General features: G+C 41.2%; 1 protein-coding gene and 1 long non-coding RNA gene across 2 annotated transcripts in view; one reads left to right on the forward strand and one right to left on the reverse strand.

The window, feature by feature from the left end:
- nhsl2 (NHS-like 2) overlaps positions 1–26,823 on the forward strand; it is a 191,637-nt gene that overhangs the window by 50,456 nt on the left and 114,358 nt on the right. The gene's annotated exons all lie outside the window — the stretch shown is intronic.
- The window catches only part of LOC142369332 (uncharacterized), a 53,024-nt gene continuing 51,483 nt past the window's right edge, over positions 25,283–26,823 (reverse strand). Inside the window, exon 3 of the long non-coding RNA XR_012767585.1 lies at positions 25,283–25,424. This is a non-coding gene — a long non-coding RNA (uncharacterized LOC142369332). The remainder of the gene's footprint in view (positions 25,425–26,823) is intronic.

Raw genomic sequence — 26,823 nt, forward strand, 5'->3', positions numbered from 1 at the left:
AAAGGAAGTAAAAAAAACAACAAAAAAACAGACTCTGCTCCTCCCGACTGCAGACGTAGGTTTGAAATCCATTTTTTACGGCGTTGTTCTGTTAGCTTTTAATATTTCTCACGTTTGTGTACGACAACCTTTGGTATTCTAAAAAAACTTTTGTCTTTTTCACGGGTAGAACGGTTGGAGCAGCCGTAAACAGCACAAAACACGGGCATCTTGATTTTTTTACACAGCATTCGATGAGCAGACTTCACTTCCTGACATCCATCTGAATTTCGCGCGTTTCGCGATGCAGCACTGTGACGTGAAACCAAGCTATAGGAATCGCCAGTGTATGAGGCGTCTACGTATATCTTCGTATTGCCTTCACATCTGTTTCGTATATCTTCGTATTGCCTTCACATCTGTTTCCAACAGATGTGAAGGCAATGTGTGGTGGTGGGCCACGGGGGGGACTTTATTGTATTAATATTCACATCTTCATTGTAAACAAATGAATAACATTAATTACACTGGTCGGACTGTTCAGCTCTGTTTCAGACTGATACCTCCGGTTCAGGCTGGTCCTCATCCTCAACACGCACGTCTCTTTTTCAATCACGGAAAATATTTTTCAATACTCATCTGGATTGAAGCAGCAAACATTTTGTGTAAGAGTTTAAAAAACCTACTTTATTTGATTCACAGCTGCTAGTGTTTTGACCTCGACAACCCAACTACATTTTTTTTTTTTTTTTTTACGGCAAACTTGCGACTAGTTAACTTTATAAAGAAGGCGTAATCGCTTGTTTGCTATGGGTCGGGTCGGGACGGGGCAACATTGCATTCAAAATATGAAATATTTTTATAGGACTTTTTAATGTGTGATTTTATAAAGGTGCATGTGATACCAACCTGAATTTCGCCATTTCGGTTGAGCTAATCTAACGCGACGCTGAAGCTAGCAAGCTTCCACGCTTCCAGGGATGATCTCGCTGATGGAGACACACGCGGTGTGCACGGAGGGGAGGGGCTGTGTGTGTGTGTGTAGGCTATGCAAGAGAGACGCGTGACTTACAGAGAGACGGAGGGAGAGCAGGGAAAGGAACTGCAGCTTAACGAATACGAGTATTTTTTAAATAGCGTTAAAAAAAATGATAATAACGAAACGCAATATGTGGCGGCCGGTGTTGAATCTGTGGCGCACCGCCACGAATTAGTCTATGTGTGGGAAACACTGGCAGACTTAAAAAAACACAGTTTCTGGAAGTGATTTATTTATTTAAAAAAAAAAAGAAAGTGAAATGGCCAGCCTGACACGAACTGAGAGATGAGCAGTTGTGTCAAATGGCTCCTCGGTGGTCGCAGGTAATCACCAACTCAAGTGCAGCTCAGCAATGAGGTAAATATATTACCCGGGGTGGATACGCAGCGTTTCATTGTATGCGCTGCTCTGGGAGTTGCAAGAGTGAGTGTAGCCCTTAAAGATATTTGCTCTCAGCTTCAAAGCTTCAAAGCTGAAAGCACCAACTAGATTAAAAGAGATGTAATGGATCCCTTTTTGCCTGTCTCCACCTGCAGGTGGCAGCTTGCGCTCTCAGTCCTGGGCGGCTGGGAATACTGCGTTCCAGTCCAAAGTAATGAAGAATTTCACTTGGGAAGTCACGCTTGAAAGAAACTCAAAATATAACCGCTGCCTTTATGACAGTCAAATGCCATCTTCTCCTGTTGTCACGGTCTGTTTGAGCATAATGTTATCCCTTTGCGGATTAATAGAATGCATCATGTGAGCTCACTGGTGACATCAACACGGCTTTAGTCGGTGGGAAGCAGCAGGTTTTAGGACGTATACCCATGTTTGAAAAAAATATTACAGGCTCATTTTGGTGTAAGGGCTGCACAGTGGTATGCTGGTTTGAATCCCGGCTGGAGCCTTTCTGAGTTGGCATGTTTTCCCTGTGAACGCGTGGGTTCTCTCTGGGTACCCCGGCTTCCCCCCATCGTCCAAAAGCATGGTAATTGGTGACTCTAAATTGTCCCTAGGAGTGAGTGCGGATGGTTGTTTGTCTCTGTGTGGCCCTGTGATAGACTGGCAACCAATCCAGGTTGTACCCACGCCTCTGACCCAATGACAACTGGGATAGGCTCCAGCCCCCCCATGGATGGATGGATTTTGGTCTGAAAAGGATGTGAAGTGCAAACAAGAAAATTTGAAGGAGAAAAACATATATATTTTTTTATTGATTTTGATTGAAACAGTGACAGAAAAAGTCATACAAGCTGTGTGAAGTGAGATAAGGGAAGGAATACAAAAAAGGGAGATAAGATGGAAATATGACCCAAGAAAAATGATAGAAAAATGAAAAAAAAAAGTCAAAAAACTGAACAGAGTGAAAGTGCCATGTCTGTGAAGGGCTGCGTCATGCAGGAAGCCTAGGAACTAGCTTCTGTGTGTTAGCAGCTACCTAATGTGAGGGGATATCTCCACGTGATAAAAAAAGTGTGTGTACAAAACATATAATGTGAACACGGTCCCTTCCTGCCGGAAAGGTCAAAGCAATGAAGGTGTGTGTTGCTACTGTGTTCACTTACATAATTCATTCTTATGGCTCTTGGGACAGGTTTGTAGAATGCTGCCAGACAAGTATCCACCCCGTCTGTGTGCGAGTGTGTGTGTGTGTGTGTGTGTGTATGTGTGTATGTGTGTCTGTGTGTGTGTGTGTGTGTGTGTGTGTGTGTGCGTGAGACTAATTACCGTCCTGGCTGACAATGGCATACTTGTCTGCTGTTGATATGCTCTGTCTGACGGTGCAGTTTTCACTCCAACAAGGCTGCTGAAGGTCAGTGAAGGTTTAACATTTCAAGCTTTGTTGCTTTTTAGTTATGTTTGTCAAAACTATTTACACCAACGTCTCAAATGAAAAGTGCGAATGTCACGTAGAAAATAAGACTTTCTTCAACTTGGGATGCAGCGAGACTCTGTCTCTCTCTCGATTTCCTCATGCCTGGCTTATAGCTCTTCATTGGTGGACAGAACACACATGCTCCGAACAGTCAGCCTCCTATACTGGTAGCTCTGAGCATGTTTTAGATTCTCTTCACAAAATGGTTCCATCCCGGTTCATTTGATTTGAGTTGAATTTTGCTTATAACTTTGTATTGTGCCTGTTAAAGTCCATGGAGTTTTTTTTTTTTTTTTTTTAATAAATTGGACATTGTGACAAGTCTTTTATATTGATATCTGTTTGCCGCACCAGCCTTTTCTACTTTTTTTGTGAGGAGTATTTTCGGATCTGGCACCTCAGGATGCCACTTTATTATTATTATTATTTTTTAAAACAGATTTTCATTGGTTTTCAACAGAAACACAAAATATACATTTTGCCATCATGTCGGTAACAAAGATGGATAAAATACAGTGAAATGTTGTCATCCATCTATCCTAAGAAGGCAAATCTTCCAGTTAACTGCCCCCCCATCTGCCCCTACAGTGCAAACAGGCACCCTCCTCGTATTCATACACATCTGCCATTAATGTAGTCTAAGTCACATCAGCCTCCCACAGAGTAAACAGTGATACATCAAGCAGACTTAAAATAATTAAATATGGTCGTATGTAACTGCAAGAAAAGACCCTTACTGATTTATATCAGGTGGGCGTGGCCATTGTACAGAAGACTGGCCCCTCATCACGAGCTGAGTCAATTCGTCAGGTAGATAGTTGAGCAGAGGAGCCCACATTTCATTAAAGTACCTCTCATTACCCTTCACAACTGCACTAAAGGCTGAGTTATACTTCTTTTAACTGCCCTTGCGCTTGCGTCTTGCGTTTGCGTCTTGCGCTTGCGTCTTGCGCTTGCGTCTTGCGCTTGCGTCTTGCGCTTGCGTCTTGCGCTTGCGTCTTGCGCTTGCGTCTTGCGCTTGTGTTAATGGCTCGAGACGTTTATACTTCATTTTGCTTTGTCGGCGGTTGCGTGTGCTGCGCTACTCCACCGCCAGGACAGTAGGTGGAGTAGCGGGTTTTTTCAATGACAAGCCTACTATGATGAAAGGAAATTCACCGCCAGGACCTCTTCGAGTGGAGTCATGCTTCTTCTTCTTGTAAATAGCCGTTATTTTGTCAGATTTTCAACACCTTGGGGGTCTAAACGACTACTTTCTCGCCTGAAAATGTTTCAAATGTTGCTAAAGTTATATATTTACAGAGTTTATAGCTTAAGGGAAATTAGCTTTTCAGGCCGGCTGATTTCGGCTCGGGCAGGAGTGAAGTGCACTGTGTGTAAACGCTCTGCATACTATCAGATCAATCAAGTAGTAGGCGGTTTCGACCACAGCCAGTGGCTTGCGCTTGCGTCTTGCGTGAAGTTTAGAAAATTGAGGTGACACACGCAAGCACGCAAGGGGGGGCTTGCAACCGCGCAAGGGCTTGCGTTGCGTCTTGCGTTACCGACTTTAAGCCTGGTTTATAGTCGGTATATTTTCTAAACTTTACGCAAGACGCAAGCGCAAGCGCAAGCCACTGGCTGTGTTCGAAACCGCCTACTACTTGATTGATCTGACAGTATGCAGAGCGTTTACACACAGTGCACTTCATTCCTGCCCGAGCCGAAATCAGCCAGCCTGAAAAGCTGATTTCCCTGATTTCCCAGTAGGTCCATTAGATCCAAGGACTCAGGTCAGCTGGTCCAGTCCAGAGTCCAGACTAAACATGGAGAAGCAGCATTTAGCTGTTATGCTGCAAACAAGTGGAACAAACTTAGCCTGGGTGCCAGCCGAACTTAGCCCCGCCCATAAAAGTTTTGGTCGGGAAGTTCGGTCTGGCTCTGCTCAGTTGGGAAATCATTATGCCCGACCAAGAATTGGTCGGACCAATCAGATTGCCAGGGCGGGCTTTATACGATGATGGACAGATGATCAACAGGGACATTATCGACTACGTCACTAAAGAGCTGAACACGGCTGCCGCTGGAGAGCTAGGGCGTGTAGATTCTGCCATCGAGTCTGTTCTACAGGATCTCCACATTGCATTAATTTTGAAAGACGAACAGAGGAACGCGATAAAGGCTTTTATCAATAGAAAAGATGTTTTTGCCGTCCTTCCTACAACAAGTGTGTGTCGCTTAATCTACGTCACATACTACGTTGCTCTGATTGGTTGTAGGTCTATCCACTTGAGCGAAGAGGCATTTTTTCTCCTGGTTCGGTTGAAACACGCCCCATACCCGAATCTCTATTGAGCGGTATCAGACTCACATTCTGACTAGAATCGTGAGTATGACGTAGTCAGGCTAGAACAAACTGCCACTGGAGATTAAACTTTCACCAAATGTAGACATTTTTAAATCCAGGTTAAAAACATTTCTTTTCTCATGTGTCTGCATGAAATATCTTTTAACTTATCTAGACTGTTGCCTGATTTTAATTCATTTAAATGATTTTATTTGTTTCTCTTTATATTATTTTATGTATTTTTAATGCTTCTTGCACTCCCTGCTGCAATGCTTTTATTTTATGTAAAGCACTTTGAACTGTTTGTACATGAAATGTGCTATACAAATAAATTTGATTTGATTTTGATTTAGGTGTTTTAACATTGATCCAGTTAATTAAAACACATTTTCTGGCCAATAGTAGTAGTTTGTCGCATAGTTTGAACTTCAAACGGGTTAGAGTCGCCTCCTTTGAGGGGAGGTCGAGGATGAAGAGGCCAGGGTCCCTCCTCACCTTTGCTTGAAAGATGCCACTCAGTTCCTGTGAGATCGTACCCCAAAATCTTTTTATCAGTTTACATTGCCAGAAGTAATAGTAATATGTTCCGACCCCTCTATGACACTTGTTACACAGAGGTGAAACCTGACGGTCAGGATGACGCTTTATGTGAAAGGGTTAACAGATTGACCTCCTGCTTTTGCTTTCTCTCTAGCCTTCATTTTTTTTTCTTTCCTTTTACTTTCTCTGGGGCAGCCATCGCTCGGCTTGTTGGTCCCCAGAGTGGGCAGGACACGTGCACCATTTACCACTTTACTTGCACTATTTATTTTTTTATTGGGGCTGTCACTTTTTCAAAGGCGGGGAAACTTTGAATGTCAGCATCTTGTTTGAAATAAAAAAAAATTTTTTTAAAGTTGCACAATAAGTGCTTCACACTGTTGGCTCAACAGTCCCTTACAACTGACTGTTCAATCGAGTGTGCCTTGTCAGCAGAGGGTGCTCTAGTACCACCTTAGCCTAATGCATACCCTGGTAACCTCTCAGTAAAATAATCTAATATTGGTAATATCATGTTTTGCTACGTTGGTTTAAAAAAACATGGAGGAAATAAGCCGTCCTAAGAGGAAAATCCCAATACCGTATCATCTGACAAGCAGTATTTTGGAATTTACACCGTAAATGGTATACTTTGTTTTTTAACTTTGCACAAGGGTTAATCTATGTTAATCTACAATGACAACAAATCTGCGGATTCACCCGATGGCTTGCCACCCACCCAGCGTGAGACCAGGGGAAGCGCTACATACAGACGGGTAAACGTCAGGCCCAGTCAGCCACAGAAGGTCCTTCTTTCTATCGCCGACAAGATAGAAAGATTTACATGCAAAGACAAGCAACCTATATGTACACTGAGGGGAGAAGGGTTTCAGGAACTTATTACTTGAGCCACGAAATACTTGTGAGTTATGTTCTGTGCTGTGAGGAGCTGAGAGGAAGCCTCACAGTTGTCCATAAAACAGACGTTTGAATACATTCGAAGAATTCCGTATTTACTTCAAATTCGTTCGAACTTGACAAGGAGACGAAAAGGAAACTGTTTCATATATTGTCTTTCACAATTGTTTTTTCTTTTTCTTTATATCCTTTCCCTCCTTTACATATTGCTCCCTCCTTATTTCTTTTCTTCCTTTCTTGTACTCTCGATCCTTCCCCAGTGTATCACTGTGAATTTTTTTTTTCCATAGCTATCATGTTATTGCCGACTCCATTTGTTTCTTTTGTTTTCCTGATTGCTCATTTACTTACCTCAGTATTTTCTCCCCTCCTTCCCGCCCTCTGTCACCTTCATACCTCTCGCTCCGTCTCTGTCTAGACAGACTCAGCAGTAAATATTCTGTAATCAGCCTCACGTGTTTCTCTGCTCGCACAGGGCTGCTGCTGTCCCCACACACACACACACACACACACACCCACAGGACTGTGTGCCTGTTTTTATACCTCCTTCCAGCCCCAGTATTTGATCTAAGTGCCAGTCCATTTCACATGCAAATGATTGAAAGTGCATCCCTCTCTTTCTCTCCTCTGTCATCCCTCTCTTCATCCAGCTGCAGAAGGAGCTGCTGAGGGCACTTCTTTATCTTTGGCAGCGCGGAAATTAGGCCACAAGCTTTTCAGCGCTGAATCGGGTCAAATATATCTGCAAAATAACACGGTGCCATTGTTTATGTTTGCTGACGGCAAATCTTGCTTGTGCATGAAGTGTGACGCCTTCGTACTGAGGTCACAGGGAGGAAGCTGGTCTGGAGGTTTGGCCTTAAACAGTCTCCTCATGCTTTTAGACTGAGCAGTGTTTGCTAACTTTACAGATTTGTCTCCAGATTTAGTTACTTTTCATGCCCCTTCAGCAGCTTTTTTATATCTTTTTTTTAATTTTTTAATTTTTTTTAGAAAAAATGACTTTCAGAAATATTTCTTTGCAAGGACGAGATGAGCTGTGCATTCTTGGCAGGCTCGCTGGCACTCGTGCCGACAGCAAATAAAGTGGAGAAAGTGGTTTATGACAGGGAATCATTTGAGACATTCCGCCATGTTTAGGTTTCTCTCTGACTTATGATTGTACATCTTCATATGGCCAAAATCACCGCACAGGTGTTGTCTTTGTGGCCATTTTTATTTACTTTATATCATACTCAGAGTTCATTTATGCAGATCTTTTGTTTCCTCTGCCGTATTGGATTATACTGAATATACCTCCAAAACCAAGTTCAGACTGAACTCTTCTCCAACATTTTACAACTCTTCATAATGCCAGAATCTGGTTCACAAGATCGGTTTCCATTGAAATCTTTGATTCCCGTTTCCACTAACAACATGTGCCAAGTTTATATACTCGCCTGAGGTGGGATTGGCCTATTTTGAAGAGCACTTCACGCTAGGGGGAATTAAAACATTTGAAAATTGCGACTTACCGAACAAAGATTAAAATGAATATTCTTGCAAAGAGTAAACCAAATATTCCATAAATATAATGCAGCATCCCAGCTATTTCCCAGAGATTGAATACATTCATTGCTGGGCTGCAAGGTGGTTTGGTGAATTAGCACTGTTGCCTGACAGAAAGACGGTTCCTGCTTTAAATCCGACTGTGTGGAGTTTGCATTTCGTCTCTTGCATGCTTTGGTTCTCTCTGAATACTCTGCTTTCCTCTCACAATCCAAAAAAAGTATCCTAGGTTAACTTGTGATTCTAAATTGACCGTCGGAGCAAGCAACCATGATTAGGACTCAGTGGGTATGAAGAATGGATGGTTTGTTTCTTTTCAACGCAACTTCTTCTACTGAATTACACACACTCGTCATGTAGATTGTGGGGTCACCCTCTGGTAACACCTCAGCCTAGCTTGTTTACCTTAAACCAGTCAAAGGAAACGTCCGATTCCCATTTCTTTTTAGTGGCTTCTTGAAAGCTCGCCTCATGTTTGCTACTGAATGGGAACCCAAACACAGTCTTGTTCTTTTTGCCACACACTCACTTGTGTATTTATGTTCTGGAAGCTCCCACGCAGCAAGGCAAGGCAAGGCAAGGCAAGGCAAGGCAAGGCAAGGCAAGGCGAGGCAAGGCGAGGCAAGGCGAGGCAAGGCGAGGCAAGGCGGGGCAAGGCGGGGCAAGGCAAGGCAAGGCAAGGCGGGGCAAGGCAAGGCAAGGCAAGGCAAGGCAAGGCAAGGCAAGGCAAGGCGGGGCAAGGCAAGGCAAGGCAAGGCAAGGCAAGGCAAGGCAAGGCAAGGCAAGGCAAGGCAAGGCAAGTATTTGTATAGCACAACTCAACAACAAGGCGATTCAAAGTGCTTTACAGATACATTAAAACAGTAGAAATAGAAAGCATGATTTAAATTTTAAACAAAAAAGAAAGAGATAAGAAAAATAGATACAATCAGTAGTTAAAAGCTGGTCAGCAGTGAAAAGTGCTTTGTCTGAACGTCGAATCTTATTCCTGTCAGATAAAGAAAGGTGGAAACCAATACAAACACACTCAAAATATTTGGGGTGGGCGAAAAAATCAATTCATGTACATATCGCGATTTTTTTTTTTTATGGGATGATTTTGAAAATCGATTTTTGTCCCCTGAATCGATTATATTACGTTATATCCGTGTCCAACAAACTTCATCAATTCATTACATTAAGTTATGTTAAGACTAGCCCACATTTGGGCTGTGTGGACATTTCAATTCATTTTGTAACTGTAAACTTAAAAAAATGCTGTACATGTTAAGTACCTCTTTTTGTTGAAATTAATGTCAGCCGCTTGACTGACTGACACATACTGATGTGCATTGCTTATGGGAACGACATTTATTCTACAAGTGTATGATTCAACTTGTTTGTTTTTTAAGGAGGAAGAAAATTGCAATTACTGATTATATCGAATCACAATACTTCGCAATTATCGCAATTATCAAGAATCGTTATACAATCAAATCGTGACCAAAGCATATCGTCCCACCCCTACAAAATGTCTTTATGTAGAAATTGTGAGTAAAGAAGTGTTATCATCTGTACATTTTTGGATATCTTGAGTGTTAAACGCCATTCAGGAAGCAGGATCAGGATTGTGTGTTCTCACTGTGCCTGCGTATATTTTCTCTGGGTGTCAGCGTCTTTTTATGTTGACCCTGTGACGGCGTGTACTTCGTCTTTCTTTACGCGGCACAGTCAGATACTAACATACGCTATCAAGATCCTTGTCACACTGATGGAAAATATAGCTACGGCAGCATGAAGTTTCTTACAAGACGCGTTTGTTTCAGTAGACCAGGCAGCTAAAACGCCATCAGCTCACTCGCCGTGTCTGCAGCAGCTTCTGTGATTTGAAATAGCATTTATTTATTTATCTGTTTAACTTTCAAGGACTGAAGTCTGTTGCCAAGCGTTTTATTCCAAAATGCTGTTTCCTGATTGGCAAAGCCTGCCACTTTTTTCCTGACAGTGCCGTTTATCAGGAAGTAATAGAAAGCTATGGATCCTTGGGGGGATTTTACACTACACGACTTTACTACTCTTTCTAGAAAGTTGGCACTACCCCCAGAACAAGAGTGGCGCATACCCCTTCTCTCTCTTTTTTCTGTTTCTTATGCTCTCCCCTTTTCATGGTATTTCTATTTTTTTCTGTTGGCGCCGTCTCTTCCTCTGCTTCCTTATCTATGTCTTCTTGTTTAATTTTCCAGCTCCCTTACTCTCTTTATCTCCTAATGTCTTCCCTTTATCCTTCCGTCTGCAGTTCAGAAAAATAATCCCAATGTAATTATCATGGCTCACCACAGATTGATGGAAGTGCTAAGGTGGACAGAGTTTTAATTTTGGTGATTACCATATATTAATTGGAGTTTGGATACTCATTTTATGAAGCAGATGTGCTCATCACTGCATATAGCTCTTTTAAAAAAGATGTATATATTTTCCAGTTTTTCAGCACCCAGTCACTCAAAAATAATCTTCGCAAAATTAAACAAGTTTGGGTCGGTTGGTGGTATAGTGGGTTAAGCGGCCGCCCCATGTACAGAGGCTATAGTCCTTGCTGCAGCTGGCCCCGGTTCGAGTCCTGCACCGAGCAAGCCCTTTGCTGCATGTCTGCCCCTTGCATTCCTACCTCTCTCCAACTGTCCTATCATTAAAGGCATAAAAAGCCATAAAAAAAATTAAACAAGTTTGCCACATTCTGCGTAATTTCAAAGTTGGAGTATCGGAGTCTATCGTGAGGAGAACAATTGGATTATTGCAGCCGGAATCTATTTTCTGAGGTTTCAAGGACACAAAAATCAGCATTAAGCTCACAAAAAGGGATAAGACTTGGTAAGCCAGAAAAAGGATCCTAACCCTAACCAAGTTATTGTTAATGCCTAAACCTAATCAGCTATTATTAGTACAAAACCGTGTAGTTCTTCATTTCTAAACCTTACTTAACAGCGTCTGAAAGGGGAGGTAGAGGGCGACGGGAACAAAAAAATTAGGGCTGGGCAACGATTAATATTTTTAATCTAATTAATCACATGATTTCCCTGATTAATCGCGATTAATCGCATTTCCATCGCATCCAAAAAGTAACTCAAAAGTAGTGTATAGCCTTTAGCATTTAGTTTTATTTTAAATGTGCTGCCATATGAATGAAAGTGCCATAACATTTGTTGTGCAAACACACTTTTAACATCAGCATCTTTATGTGGTTTTTATGTAGAAGCCTCGCTCCACTGTCTGTTTCCTTGAATGACTTGCTGGTATCAGTTGTGTGTTTTGCCTTTAAGTGATATTTTAGACTGGAACTACTACGGTGAGAAGACAATTCAACTTGGCTGTAAATGCAGGAGTTTTTTAAAAATTTATTTTGAAATACGTGCTTTTATGTTGAACCAAGTAAAACAGGAAGCAGCGCCGGTTACCGAGGAGCACCTGTAGCGGTGATGTCCAACTTTAAAATGAAAATGGCCGAGTAAAAGTTCCGTACCCTTCTCCACGTTTGGTGGATCCGCCAATTACTTTCTTTTCCGGTTCCGCAGCTGACAGTAACAGACTTTTACAAAATAAAAGCCTATGAGCAACAGACTTTTACAAAATAAAAGCCTGTGAGCAACAGACTTTTACAAAATAAAAGCCTGCGTTAATGCGCGATAAAATATTTATCGGTGTTAAATAATTAACAAGTTAACGCGATAATAACGAGTTAACTCACCCAGCCCTAGTAAAAACTAATGTGTTAAGGCCTTTGCGTAGCAGCTTTGTAGTTTTTACTGTTTTGTGTTCAAATATAGACGTGTCAAATTTGGTCAATCGTGTGTGTCTAAAGACTTGACTCCAAAACTTTTGTTTATCAGTAAAGTTTTCAGAAAACAGGTTTGATTTTCAGTCCAGGGTTTTTTTCAGAGTGAGTTGACCATTCAGAGCCACCATCTATGCTAAGTAATTATCCAAAAGTGGCATTTGACAAACTGATTCACTTCATCTTTCACCACAAAAACAATGCAAAGAAGAATGGAATGTATTCCCAAGTCCACACTCTGCTGCAAGGGCCTCGTTTTTTTGTTTCTTATTCAATAAGCAGACTCCATAACTCTGCCTCGCGATTTGGCAGCTTGTCAAACTATGAAGTTGCCAAGAGTACAAAGTCGCAACCTACATGATATGCTGTATAATAATGATAATCAGGCCTATTACTTCATATTCCAACGTTAATGGATGTAAAGTTCAGGCAGTTGCAGGAAGAATGTGTCCTGGCAGTCTGACAGAGTGTGTGCTGCCAGGTCAGAGTTTGTTTGAATTGAGCTTGGAAAGACTTAAGCTGAAACACGTTTCGGCTGCACAGACGGTCCACTTCGATCCTCTTTTCTTTCTGCTGTCGTCTCGGATGACTGAGTGTCCCGTGAAGACACCTCGGTCAGAAAAACGTGCAGATTTGCTCAGGTTCTCTGTTTTGAGCTTCGGATTTATATTCGTGTCGTTCTTCTGAGTTGGATGATAAGCTTGTGGCACCACACGCTCTTATAAAAATAGTTTGTTTTTTTTAGTTGCTGTCCTGGAGCTTTGAATAAATATTATGTTCTTCACCAGCAGATGCTCCATTGCCATGGAAATGTTGCCTTAGCTCTTTAAGGACTTTGTGGGTATTTTAGCCGGGGAAAGTATGTTCATTCTTGACACTGGAAAAAATGCACTTACACAAAAAACCCTTTTATGTCAGCATCCCAGTGGCGTTCAAGCGGAGCTGCTAAATATATCTCCATCTCTTCTTTGCCATCTTTCCGTTTTTCCTTTCTTCACTCTATTTTTACTTTTTTTAACTACTTTTACCACCCAAGTTTCTCAATAATTTTTTTTATTTCTGTCAGCGAACTATATATTTCTATTTATTTCATTGGACCTTTCTCATATTTCATTGCACTGTAAAAGCTCAGTCAAATTAATGAATGAACATCGTTGACTGGCAATCAGTCATGTTATGCCTTTAGGTCTCAACTCATTTAGTGTCCAACATGGTTTTTATTCCGGGTGTTGTACACTAGGGGGCACTAGAATTCAGCTGTTATTTAAAAACCTGCCACAGTTTCCTCCTGTTCTCTGCTTTGAGGGCTGTACTCTTCTCAGTGTTAGACATATGCATCTGATTCAGGTTCTTTGCTGCATCTGAATGTTTCAGTTCAAGGGAAAAGGCTACATTCTGAGTTTGGTTTTAGACCAAATTAGTTACAGACCAAAGACCTTCTCGTCTGTTTACCTGTGTTCTGGTAAAACAAACAAAAAATAAAAATTTTTTAGGCTCATGTTGACTGAGGGCTGATGTGTAAATATGTGAAAATCGGGGACGAGTATGAACTCAAACATTTAGAAAAAGAAACTAGCACAAGCCTGTGTAGAACCTTTCATTAATTGATCGTACTTCATGTATTTGTAAAGAAACTATTCAGTTTTTTTTTTTCCAACTTTGGTTTTTCTTCCTTAAAACGATGAGATGCAAACCTTTCAAACATTTGCTTTTTGGTTTGGCAGCCAAATTAGGGACACCTTTGCACATTTTGGTTTCAAAATTTCTTCAGTTTAATGTTACTACTGCACAGTTGTGTACAATTTAATGATAAATACACAATTCATTCTGGGGTTATAACTATAAACTTGCTCGATATCGAATTAGCTCATCCATTCGTCAAAGTTGAGGTTCATGCCATTATTTATTTTTTTGGGCTTTTTATGCTTTTATTATTATAGGACAGTGAAGAGAGACAGGAAGCAAGGGGCAGAGAGAGGGGAATAACATGCAGCAATGGGCCGTCCAGTGCGGGATTCGAACCGGGGCCAGTTGCACGAGGACTATAGCCTCTGTAGATGGGGCGTCTGCTGTACCCACTATGCCACAGTCCGACCCTCATGCCAATTTTTGAGGTTATAGAACGAGTGGAGAGTCTGATGATGCTCCGCCCACTTTCTCCACTTGTGTAGAACCACTGTTACTTTGATGCTCGACAGAGAATTACCGTGCATCTTTATCGTGAAACTCAATCAAACCAAGTGTGCATTTTCCTGAACGGGAGAAATGCTGTGACACCTCTTGATTGCTGCTTGTGTGGCTGAACAGAGCTGGATACAAAGGCAATCCTCTCTGAGCCGGATCGGTTGTAAATTTATACTGACGCAAACCCGCTGATGGGCGCTGACTGCACATAATTCAGCAAAACTCACTCGGGCTCGCTTTCCCCCCGAGGCATTCGGCTCTAGGAAATGACTTGATGATTGTGTTGTTAAATGCAGCAAAAGTGGTGAGAGGTTCGGTTTTTTCTCTGACTCCCAGTCAAACGGGAAATCTGACTCCAGCTGCAGTTTTCTCTCTTTTGGGATAGAATAGGCTCTTAAAATGCTTCGATAGACCTTCAGGGTTTCTACCCTTAGATTTCAGGCAATCTGAGGCACAGAACCAGAGTGTCTGAAAGGCGAAGTGAGATGAACTGATAGAAGGAGAGGTCTCTTCCTCCTTTCTTTCCACTCCTTTTAGGGATCACAATGTAGCTGCTCTCTGTCTTCTTTATCTGCTACGGTATGGAGCTTTGGAAGATCTCAACACACTCACTGAGTCCGAAGTGTAAAAACGGGCCTGTTGTGTATGTGTGCTTGTGGGCTGTGAGTCTGAGATAAATTTCTGGCTGCTGTGTGTGTTTATATGCAGTTTCCCTGGATGTGTGTGTGTCCTCCGGGCAGTTAAAGTGTTTACAGGGAGGAGGGGATAATGAAGGAGGGAGTGTGCTGCAGCTTAGAGAGGGAGGGAAATATGAGAGGCTTCCAACAGAAGGAAAGCGTGAAGTGAAATGAAAACAAAACGGAATAAAGTAAAAGACACCAAGTGGAGTTATGAAAGCTCAGCGAGATGCTGAATTGGAAAAGATGTCGGGGAGAGAAATTGGAAGCAGGAGAAGGGTGAAACAAAATGGAAGAAATATGAAAATGTGAAAGGACGGAAGAAATGAAAAGAGAGGAAATTGAGTGTAAGGCAGGGAAACCAAATCAGGCACTACACGAAAAAATAACATTGTGGCAGAGTGGCTCGAGGCAGAAAATGAGAGAAAAGTAAAAACATTACGAGAAAAAAAAATAGAAAAGATCATTCGAAATGAGAAAGCAATGAGACGTACCAGCCAAGCTAAAATGAAGCCTGTTTAAAATTGTGTAGCTGATGTGGCATGATGCAACCTCAGGACTCTTTAGTTCTACTGACATGGCTCATTACTCATTGATAAATGTGTCCTCCTGAGAACACAGAAAGGTGTTAATGCTCCAAACCTGCATTTTCCCCCTGTTTGCCTATGTCCTGTTTGTTCATGTTCCAAAGAAATTTTCCATTTATCCATTTACACCACATTTAGATGAATTTACTCAAACATCCAAGAAGAAAACTGCACCGTCAGCTTTAAGGGAAATGCCTTAGAAGTGGTAGAAACCATATGTTTGCAGCTCTCTGTGTGTTCATGTTTGTCTAGTTGGTTCTGCTTCAGGCATAATCCCGTTCCACCCTTTGACCTTTGACCTTGTGTTTGTCCCGTTTCATTCTTGAATTGAGGGGTTGGGGCAAAGTGATAGGGGCTTCATGGCCCTTGAAACAGATTAGCCAGGGACGCACTTCAAATGGAGTGTTATGAGAAATTCCCACGCAGTAATCATACAATCAAGAAGGTGAATACAAGAAAGTGATCACAGTACATGGGTGTAACAGGCACATACTAATTCAACAGGGTCATGGAAGTAACTAAGGTTAAAAAGGCCAACTAGTATGTGGCTAAATACAGCAAAATTGGTTTGAAGTCTTATAGACATAACCCGAACTGATCCACCTGCATTTCCAAGTACTGAAGAAGTTGTGTTTTCCTTTAATTTTTTTTCAATATACAGCTGGCAACGAGAAACAAAAGGATGCTTGTAGCCCAAACAGCCTGAAGGATATAGCATATTTAAGTAATTATTCCTTCCTGTTTAGTAGGTAACAGTCTTATCCTCAGGGAGAAAAAAGTACTTACTGGATGTAATTCAGCTGCTGTTGTTCAGTGCTTTGAATTGATTTGGTTTGTATAATGCGGTGGACCAGCATTTGAAAAACGTACATGTACATGCTAGTTTTGTCGAACTTGATCTGCCACTAGTACATTTCTGAGCCAGCAAGGGAGTTAAACAAGGCTAGTGAAATAGGTTAGGGGTGTACGGCATTGTGAAAAAATTCTCTCCAAACAATAATACTGTCGTCACTCAGCTGGTTCTGTGACGCCAGGTTATTGCGCACGCTAATGCTGGGCTGAGTCACCTCTGTTTGGTATGTGTGAATGGCCGGTTAATGGCTGGTTAGATGCAACCAATGCGTGAAAAGGGCTTAAAGGGATAGTTTGCCTCCTTTGACATGAAGCTGTATGACATCCCATATTACTCTTTTGAACGCATATTGTTTTGAGAAGCAAAACGCTTTATTTGTGTGGCCCCAGCCAACTAGCCGGACTACCTTCGTCAACGCCAAAACGAGGCTGGAACTCGGCTCACAGGATGCAGCGGGGGGTAAGAAAATGTTCATGCACGATATTGCTAGTATGGGATCTCATACAGCTTCATGTCAAAAGAGGCGAACTATCCCTTTAAGAATTGGAACTGGCCTTTATTTTGAATGGAAAAGGTTTTATTCGGACACCTGCGCATTACTATAAACTTAATGCTTTGATTTACATCTTGAAGAGCAGCCTGGTCTCCTGGCAAATTATCACTGAGGCCCCAAATGGAAATAATTGTTTTGTTGGTGACACAAAGCACAAATGTCCAGTTAATGTCTTTGACCAGGAGTTTTGTCTAAAGGCCTCAGTATGCTTCTCCGTCGCTATCCGTCAATCCGTCTTCGTAGTCACGGAGAGGCTCTCCGTCCTTTCGAAGTTCTCCGTTGGGCTGTCGGATACGAAAGGCAATTCACCTCCCGATCAGTAGGCGTCGCTACGTTAAACGACCCAATCTCACGACGTCTGTCGTGAAAGTCGTTGATTGATTGTTTACCTTCCAGCTCCGTTCCACTCCTCACAGTGAACGATGGCGTCCGAGAGAGAATTTTTTTTTAAATGTTGACCGGCACACAGTAAACTCTTTCAAAAATGGCGGTGTTGTTATTGTGAGAGCAGCGAACTAACTAACCGGAAAAGTGATTCCGGAAATGATGTTGTTAGCCGACCAATCACAACCCTTGCGGTCGACGCCTCGACGGATAGATAGGAATTTTGGCCGACGCACGCAAGCGACGGAGAGGGCTCTCCGTAGACGACCATAAATCAGCCTTTATTCCTGCACAGCCTTTTGTGTTGTGTGCGGAACGGACAGGACCTCATAACATTAAGAGGGGGTGTACCACAAGGCCAGTTATGAAGCTTTCACATTCATGCTTTTCAATGCCTCCTCCTAACCTGACAGTGAGCAATTTCAGCAGCAGATCTCTTGGGTCCTGTTTGCCTCGTCTTTAAAAATAAGTGGGTGCTCTGTGTCAAAGTGACACCCACATGAATGCCAGTGCTGAAATTTATTAAGAGTGCTGGAGGTATTTTAGCAGATTTAGCCTCAAAGTGATTCATGGCCTTATGTTAACCTGGAAGGACATGTATATGTGAAATGTATGAAAGAATGGGCTGATTCCCAGCTACCCAGAGATGCATTTTACAGAGGAATCTTAATCATATTGAGATAACATAGCGTATCAATTAATGATGAGTGTAAGGTCTGTATTTAGGAGATGCTGGATTTCTATGGTAAACTTTCTGTCTTCTCTTCTGCCTTTATCGCTTGGCTTTTCCTTCGCCTCTGGCACATCTGAACCAAACATATAGCCTACATAGAGAAAGCTGCAATATTGGCTGGTAAATTTGTATCTTCCACCCTGTTTTTTCCTCTTTTTTGTTTCCCTTTACATTCAAACTCTCATCTATTTCTATTCCAAAGTGTCAGACCTTGTTTTCAACACCCCCCTTTATGTTCTGACAAGGGGAAGAAATGTGCTTGTTTTTTTGTTTTTTTTTTCACTGTGAGAGAGGAAGCCAAACGGATAAACAGAGTTGATTGTAATTGGATATAGAAAAGAGGATTTTCATGATTATATCCTTGAAAAATTGCCTCGTCTCTCAGTGATCTTTCAACTTGCCTTCATTTACATCTCTGCGTACACCTGTTTACTGAGTGCAAATAATTGACTGTGTCTGCAGCTCAAAAAAAAAGAAGCTTCTCTGTGATATATTCCTTTTGGATGTCAGCCATCTACAATCTTTAACACTTACAAACACCTTCTAGGGATACAAACCTCAAAACAGCATGGAACAAAAAAAGAGAAGAAATAAGATGGAAGTGGATTTCCATAGGATTGCATGTGAACACATACAAATTTGATATTATTATCATTTTAAAGTGACACAAAACAAATAGTTTCATTTGGACAAAGTCTAGCTCTCAGACTGAAATATTTTTCAGATACATACTGACTGTATGCAGAAATGTAAACACAAGACTCACGTTTATCACATTACAGCTAACACTGGCTAAATGCTAACCTTATAGCATTTAGCCAGGGTTAGCATAACATGTTGGTAACAGTAAAGTTTTCGCTGAAGTTTTAATGTTTTTTCACTGTATTTTAGATTTACAGTATACCGTATACACATAACTGTATGTGTAAACTGTATTCAAATGTATAATAGGTATCTTGTATTAAATCAGTTGAAGCAAAAGCAGCAAAAGAAAATGTTCACAGCTGTGAAATATGTCGAGAAATGCTCAAGATACGAAACTAATAGCTAAGCTCTGACATGCTAACTGCTCTGTTTGACACTTCACCCTTAATGATGAGCCTTAATGTGAGTGTTTACTGAGGGGATGCATTGCAACTGTGTAAGGCAAATACAGCAGATAAACTATAAAAAGTGAATTAATGCGGTTCAGTCACTCAGTGTCTTTATATTACAATATGAAAAAGGCTGCTGGGGGAAGAAGTGATTTCAGTGATTTAATGCGCAGTTATAGGGGTCAACTGAAGTTTATAACTCAAAGTACCCTTAAGATATCCAAAAGATTACACTTATGAGAACTGTAATTTGTCGCCTCATTTAGTTTTTGAGGGAGACAAAGTAGACGGTCATTATTCTCAGCAGAAAGAGTGACTTTGTGCCTGTATGAGTTTGACTGGATTTCCGTGTAAGTGAGAGCCAAAATGAAAGGGAGAGCACCTGAGGGATGGGTAAGAAAGATAAGTTCTTGCCTACGTTCCAGAATGATGTGGAGTGGTTACACGTTCACTGACAACGACATCAAAAACCATTATTCTACTACATTTAGAGCTGTGGAGAGGCTTTTTTTTCACTCCAAAGCGGTCCGTTGAGATGCCAGTTATTCATTGAGTCCGTACTATCAATGGATTATAATACATATATCACAATTAGTTGCATGATTTGAATTTTGTATAGCTTACTGCAATAATTATTTTCCATAATATTGAAAATGAAATCTTTTGAAATTTGAATAAAATGCTTTTTATGTAAATGCGCTCCTTACAATCGTACCGTATTATTACGGTCAGAGCCCTTTCCTTTAAGAAGGTACAGCAGAGCCCAGGCACAGATGTTTGGGGGGGTTCCTATGTTGGTGATTAAATAACTCATGTTAATTGATTAGAATATTCATGTTCAGTGTCTCAGAAGTGAAAATGGCAGTGTGACTTAGGAGTGTCACAGGGACCGAGAGAGGGAGGGAGAGCAGTTGTTCCTCCCTCAATTTAGACCCCTGATGCTCTCCAGGGAGCACACAACGTCTGGCTTGAGTTTGGCCATGCAGAAGAAGAGGGACCCACACACACATGTGAACACTCCCCTCCCAGCCTGGCACTCCTCCCACCTCCCTCCATTTGGTATCTGAAGGGAAAGACGTGCATTTACTCTCTTTCCATCAGTCCAGCGGTTTTGTTTGTGAGCATTTGTCTGCAGGACACAGGAGTTGAACTGCACTCAGGTATGTGGGAGGGTAAAGTGGGAGGAGGGTCTGTTTAGCATTAAGTCCTCTCTCCTTGTGCATGTCTTTTTATACCTGTCTGTGTCTCGTGAAACATTAGCATGGAGCGTGGCCTTGGTGTTACAATTTGGATTTATGATCCAAATGATCTTAGGTACGGCAGGAATTGTGTTTAAATTTGTGGTGGAGGAGCCCAAAATTTTTTTTGCAATTTAATCCTCCTTTTAGACTAATAATAAGTCTTGATTATACATTGAGTCGGTTCAGTTAAACAAGGCTTAAGAACTGTTGTAGTAGGACTTTTTTAATGAGACCTCATTTTGAGCTCATTTTTATTCTGGGAGGCCACTAGACCAACTTTGCATGATTCACAGTCAAAAAAAACAACAACAAAAAAAAACACCTCCTTGTGAAATCATGGCCATTTATGTCACACTTCTCTGGAAGAATTCCATTGAACGTGTTTGAGAGGCATCACATGGGAAAAAGAACCAGTTTTGCAGGAACTCTTTCAAATCACAAATGTGACACTGGCACAGGCTGGAGGATGTGCTCTCTGAGGGGCTTTAAGGGTCCTTTGTAGTGGCCTTTAATTTCAGTAATGTGTGAAACTCGCTGTTCTTTTTTGTCCCTTTTTATACCCTTTAAGCTTTGACATGGACTTCCATAGATATAGCAGAAAGCTGCATGAAACAATATTAAAAAAGGTAAAATTTCGAAACATTTACCTTTATTATAATACGAGACAAGAAAGATGTGCTTTTCTACATGCTGGTCACTAGTTATTGTTCTTTTTTCCATGTATAATTCTACAGGCAATTTGATTTTCCCATCTTTTCTGCCACATTTCTCTTTATTTGTGGTCGTTCAGAAGCCTCTGCCTGTGCTGTGATTTTTCTCTCTGTGCTTGGTTAACTTGTGATTGAGGCCCCCGTGCTAAGCTCATAATCACAGTGTCACTCCCACCCTGCTATTTCTTTTAAGACACCCATTTCTGTCCATTTTTTTGGTTCTCAAAGGTCTTTGTTATTAAAGCGAGGACTTGTGTCATATCCATCAAAGTGTTTCAGTGCCTCTAAAAGACACCGAGGTCTATATCGCAGCCAAGGATTAAGCTTCTTCCCTCCCTGACCAAACTCATTTATCCACCAATGGAATCCTCCACTGAGACAGAAATTTGCTTTTAAACTTGTAGCAGCATTTAACAAATACATAAATTTGAGTAGTTATCCTTCAGATTTCACCTTTTGGTAACAAAGTTTTTAAAATGTTCACAACTAAATTCCATCTACCATATGCATAAACTGTTATAATGTAGAATATCTTGGAGCTACAGAATATATATTAGGAATAATTGAGTTAGATAATGAAAAACATGTACTTGCACTGTAACCGTGGATGGCCCCACTGTTTTCCATAAAAATCTTGAAAGGTTTTCATCTCCCTTGGCTCTAAAATTCAACCCAGAACATCTTCTCCCTGATGTCAGACCACAGTGTGTCCAGCTGTATTAGGCCGTGCGGTCTCTGGGGATTAACTGATTTTCTCTGCTCTGGAGGAATGTGTGAGAGTCGAACAGTTCTGGCAGAGTGGATGGCTGATCAGACCACACTCGACCTGCCTGAGGAGCTGGACACTTAGCTGTGGGCAGGTTTACATGCATGCACATTACTATTCAGCACGTAAACCCCAACCCTTCAAGGATCCTCAATATGTAGAGTTCATATAGTAGAAAAGAGTAGGTGTGCGGTACAGTCATGAACATGTTAGTTTATTTGGTTTTTAAATGGAGCTGAAATATGTTTTTTACATATTCTTCAATAATACGTTTGATCTGTGTTCTCTTTATTCCTAATATTTTGGTCATAATTAATTTGACGTTAAATGACGATTGATATGTTTACTTTGCTGAAATAGGGGGACCCATAAGACACAAGACTTTCACCCAGGAGAGTGGAGCTAATTTCTGTTTGCAATCGCTGTTTGTTTTGGTGTTGGCACTAAAAACCACTTGGTTAGGTTTAGGAAAAAAAAGATAAATTTGGTTAGAACACCGACTCTTTCACCTACAAGTTTTAAAGAGTTAAATTTTTTCAGGTAAAAAAAGTGACGAGTCTGGACCAAGAACAAAAAGAACAAAATATATTATTACACCTTACTCTACAATTGGTGTTCAAATTGTTCATAATAAAAAAATTTTGTGATTATTTTATGGATTGTCAGACAAGTTTTACAAGAAAAGAAGAAGTAGGTACATTTGTCCACTTGTCCATGACTCTAAACTTATCCTCAGACTGTTGTTGTTTGTCCGGCAGCGTTCACATGACACCACTGGAATCGGGAGCCATGGAAAAGAAAATGTTGAAGCCCAAACATTTCTGTTACTCTTGAATCTCGTTTAATCTAGAACCCTACCCGTGTGCTTTTAACTCCTAACCCTAACTATTTGTGGATGAGAGCACAGTAGTGAATAAAAGAACTCTTAAGTGGGGATGAAGTAAAAAAGAAAGTGCATTGACTGTGTAAAACAGTAAGGACGAGCCTTAGAATAACAATTTCCTGCTTGTTAGTGCTTCCTAATTCCTTCCCCCCTCCATGTTAGCATTTGTGGCCAAATGTGCACTAGCAAGATATGGAAAGTGGATTTTATCACTTTATTTTTTTTTATCACAAATGCAAACTCAGCACATTGACGAGCTGCATATATTCAGGGAATGAAATGAGAAATAATAAAGCAGTTGTGCCATTTCTTATGCTCTACAATGAACTGCAATGAATTGTTCGCTGTGAACCAGTGTCACTATTTCATTTCTTGTCATGAGGCGGGTGCGAGACCGGGCTGGAACTGCAGGAAAAGTGGCATGCGTCGCTCTTGTTTTGGACTTATTTACTTGTTGAAAGTCATTCTCAATTCTGACATCTCCTTGCAGCTCTCCTTGCACTCCTTAAAAAGCAACTGTCACCCACGATTATCTGGCTTTTGAGTGCAATGCGGGTTTAGCCTGCGTTCAGCTCCAGTTAAAAATAATCAAAAAATACCCTTAATATCTCAGACAATTGTGATAATAAGAAACACAGCCCTTCATGTTGTCACAATTGCATTCTTTTCCTGGAGAAAGTAGTGGTGGTTTAGTGCCGTCCCACCCAGCACACTGAGGGTAAACGCACGACTACTGGAAATGATTGAATCAGTTTGTATTGTCGGGTGTAAAACTTTTTAAAAAGGACATCTTTCTGATTATTACCTCATCTCAACCTGCCAGCATCAGTACAACTTGTCGCACCATCTGGTTATGGTTGGAGTGCAGTAATTTGTATTATCCTCCTAATCTTCTCCAAAAAAAAAATAAAAAATCTTTGTTTTGGACTCAGTTTCCTTGAGCAGCCTGTTCAAATAACAGCTGAATGCTTATTTTATTTTATTTTTTTATCAAATTGCGCCAAGTGTGATGTAGTTCCCACGCTGCTCGCCTGAGTCTGTGGTGATGTCATCAGCCAGCAGCAGCAGCAGCTGTAGTGCATCTCACAGTGATGACATCATGCGTTATCGCTGCTGCAGCACGGATTCTTAGGGGCAGGTCCTCAGGGTGAATTTTTCGACGGTTTTAAGGCCAATTGTGTCTTCTTTTCTTTTTTTTTATCATATCACGATTCTTCAGATAACCAAAGATCATCAAAGCTTTCCCCTGATGATCCAAGATACGTAATTATCTGTTGAATTGGGGTCACTAGATATGGCAGCCATGTCCTCTTGAACTCAATGAAATCGGCCATTTATTTCTGCATTCCGGTTTCGGTAAGAAAAAAAGCAATGCATTTCAATAGCAGGACCAGCCTCAGATCCTTTGTGAAATGATTGCACCTAAAATGACTTTGACTATTTATCTTTAATCATTTTGCCAACCAAAATACTTACTGTCACATCATTACATATTTTGTTACAGAATCCCTAGAGTACACAAAGGCTACCCTGGTACAGACGCCGCCCCCAGTCGGTCTTGGAACGAATTTCTGTGGTTTCCTGTTGTAATTACATAGTTCTTTGGCTTTGAGGGGAGGTAAATGTTTAACCACCAGCTAACAACACTGATTGTTATTTGATTAAGGAACTGCAGGGTGAGACAGCATGAGGCAAATGAAATTAAACAGCATAATAGAGCTGAACTAAATACCAAAACACTGCCAAGGCCTAATCCACCCTCCGCGCAACAATGGAGAGCTGGAGGAGGAAAGTGGAGCGTTTCGTATGTGGTGGTGTTCTTTTTTTTATTACATGTAAGGACAAAAATGGAAAACAAAAAAAACTTGTTCGACAAGATGGGTTTTCCCTTCTTCTTCCTACGGAAAGTATTATTAAGAACCAGATCTAGGGATAGAATAAGTTCATAAATGTTATGAATTTGGTCATAAAAAGCTATCACCACAAAGAGGCAGAGTTTTACCAGATGAAATACACGATTCCGTATCCATTTTTCTTTCCAGCCTACCAAATGACAACAAGAGACAAAAACGTTTTTTAGACCGACTCTCGTATCTTTGGTGGCGGCGAAGGTCATGCATGCTTCCTTGAATCTTCCGACATTGTGGAAGTTGGTGTGAATTTCATTGAATTCTCCTCATCTCTTGGTTTGCTACCACCAACACCAGATACTGCCTGTTTATTTTCTCTTCTCTTGGTTTTAGGGTAGGCTAGACACTACAGTGACTCACATCCCATCTAGTGGCACAAATCCGGATCAGAATCAGCTTTATTTCGCCAAGTACGTAGATGCATACAAGGAATTCTTTGCCAGCAGTTGTTGTCTCTCACATGCACTTGTCTTAGATAATATTAGGAAGAAATACATTTTTTGTATTTTGTATTTAGGTATTTCCACTAACGAGAAATACATGTTCGTGGATGTCTCCTAAAATCCACTAACATCTAAACATGAGCGTATTCAGCTCCAGATTGTTCTGACTGCACCTGAGCACCAGCTGATCCACTCGTCTCCGTCACACGGATGAAACCGATGACAGAGGTGTCGTCGGCAAACTTCAGCAGCTTCACAAAGGGGTCCGTGGAGCTGCAGTGGTTGGTGTGTAGAGGGAGAAGAACAGTGGAGAGAGGACACATCCCTGGGGGCCGCCCAGGGATTGTATCTCAGTTGTATCGCTCAGCTTCATTTAATGGTGTTTGTCTTTTTCTTTTCTCTTTCTCTTCTCTTGAATTGTATGGTTATAAGAAGAAGAAAAAAAAACAGCAGAAGCTTTTGTTAGGTATATTATATCCATCTGATGGCTTTTACTGTCAAATAACATTGTGTGGCTGGATATTGCTTTGGACATACTATGAGCCGTTTTTTTTTTCATCTTGTACAGCCGGCATTGTTTTTCTAAATGCAGATTGAAAACAGTCAAGCTTCAGGTGCGCAGTTCATCGGTATATTTGTAACAATCTGCACAGCGCAGCCCCAAGACAGCAAGTTGTACCCAGTTGTATAACAGTCTGTATAATAGATCCTATCTGTTCTCTGTAACTGACATTCAGAACAAGCAGTCTGCTGTATTTAGAATCCGTGTCTGTACACAGGCAAAGATAAGGTGGCATTTTGAAATAGACGTGGCTTAAAAAGGTGATAGAAAGTTGCTTAAATGATGCTATCTGTTAAAGTTATTTGGTTAAGGTGGGGAAGGGGTGTATTTTTAACAGGAAGCCTAAAAACTGAAGTAGGGAGGCTCTAAAAGAAATATATTTGAAGTGCAGGATCCAGAGATTTTGGAGCTCCATGCAACATGTCAGTGGTACTTTAAACCCTATTGTCATGTTTTATTCCTTTGTGATACAATGTGAAAGTTAACAAAGCAAAGTAAATGTCAGATATTGTTGCACCGGCGTCACACCTGCAGGGTGTTGCAGCTTTTAGGCAAACGCGGGATCGCGGTGGGATCACAAGCAAAATTGTGTTTTGTTGTTTTCTATTTTTACATCATCACGCTGCCTTGTTTGTTTCCTTTCCGAACTGCCTCAGCATTCCATCTCTCCTTCTTCGCTGCGTTTACCTCTTATTTTCGGACCTTTTCTACTTATTACTAGACAGATGATGGATCATTTTGCTGAGCGTGGGGCAATAACGGGATGCAGGAAAGGTAGGAAAAACACAAGCCCATAAAAGAGCTTGCGGCTTGAATCTGGAAGTAGATGAAAGGAGCGTGAGATGGAGGTGTAAGAGCAAGCCAAAGAGGGAGATAAAATTAGTATAAGCGAACTAAGATATGGAAACCAGATATATGGAACAATATCTAAAATCTACCCCTGCCCCATGTGGTCATTCTCACTGAGCAGAAACCTTTTCCATATGCCACTCCACCCCACACAGACAGACACACACACACACACACACACACACACACACACACACACACACACACACACACACACACACACACACACACACACACACACATCATCATCATCATCACCATGACCACATTATCATTCCCAAACCAGAGTTACATAACTAGTTTGGGGGTTTAGAGCCAGAATTTTCCTTATGTAACCCCACACTCTCACCACACTGTGACAATGACTTTATTGTTTTGTTCTGGCAGTAAAATGAGGAT

Source organism: Odontesthes bonariensis, chromosome 19 (assembly GCF_027942865.1).
Source record: "Odontesthes bonariensis isolate fOdoBon6 chromosome 19, fOdoBon6.hap1, whole genome shotgun sequence".
NCBI classification, from domain to species: Eukaryota; Metazoa; Chordata; class Actinopteri; order Atheriniformes; family Atherinopsidae; genus Odontesthes; species Odontesthes bonariensis.